Below are 1104 nucleotides of genomic sequence, written 5' to 3'. Positions count from 1 at the left end.
CTAACGGTTGTTCCCAACTAAATTGCTGAAGGGATCAGTGAAAAAACAGATTTGGCAAGTTTTATTTAGTGTGCCAACATCCACCCAGATGTCTATCTCTCTGACTCATAACAAATGGGTTCACAATTGCATAGGCAAGAGTTAGAAATTCTGGAATATTTAATATGAAAGAAGTGTTCTCTAAGGAGGAATTTAAGCATAAAGAAATAATATAATCTGTCCAAGAAAAGAAAAGAAAACAAAGCATCAAAGGACACTGTGAGCGGCTCCTCTCAGGGGGTTCTGGTAGAGGACCCTGGATTTCTGAAGGTAGAGGACATGCTTGCGGGGCTTGTGGAGAAGAAATACCATGTAGACGCTGGCCCATCCCATGAGACTCAGAAACAGGGGATCCCGCAGGGCCATGAGAATGAGAAACATCCACTTCATTGTCTGGTTGGCTGGTAGGAAGTGACAATCGGTGTCACTTGTGGCGATCTACAAGTGAGCTGTTCAGGCGGCTGACGTTTCCGATGTAGCAGAGCAAGTCCCTGCTGACCAAGGAGCCGAGTATCCACAAGAAGAGGAAAAAGGGAAGGCTATGCCATGTGGTCACTGGCGTGAAGCTGGCGGGCTCAGGGTCCCTGGGACTGAAGGGGGCGGCCCGGACCACCGCGAGGAAGCGGCTGGTGGAGACCGAACGTCCCCGGGCCACCCTCTCCAGGAACACAAACATTTTACAGCCTATATTATCCGGGAAGTTTCTCAATCAAACGTTGCTATTGATTTTAGCGTTGCCTTGGAAAAAAGTATTATGATATTTGTGAGAGCCAAGTGAGTGATAAGAAGGTGAACAGATTTCTTCTCAGTGCCTGAAAAGAGCGTCCACAAATACTTCACAAAAACAGAGATGTTCCCCGTAGTGCCAGGGCCAGGGAGAAGGAGAAACATTGTTCCCTTGACGTTGTTCAAAGCCATTTCTCACTTCAAGGGGAGAGAAATTTGAATCCAGCAAGTGCCTTTTAAAATATATATTTTTTTATTTCTAGGAGAGAGAGAGAGACAGCGTGAGCATGGGAGGGTCAGAGAGAGAGAGAGAGATACAGACTCTGAAATTGGCTCCAG

General features: G+C 46.6%; 1 pseudogene; it reads right to left on the bottom strand.

Moving 5' to 3' along the window:
• LOC144232919 (putative vomeronasal receptor-like protein 4) lies at positions 1-972 on the bottom strand (annotated as a pseudogene).
• Between the last annotated feature and the right edge of the window lie 132 nt (positions 973-1104).

This window comes from Crocuta crocuta, unplaced genomic scaffold (assembly GCF_008692635.1).
Source record: "Crocuta crocuta isolate KB4526 unplaced genomic scaffold, BGI_CrCroc_1.0 scaffold811, whole genome shotgun sequence".
In the NCBI taxonomy this organism is placed as follows: Eukaryota; Metazoa; Chordata; class Mammalia; order Carnivora; family Hyaenidae; genus Crocuta; species Crocuta crocuta.
This window is presented reverse-complemented; position numbering and strand designations above follow the sequence as displayed.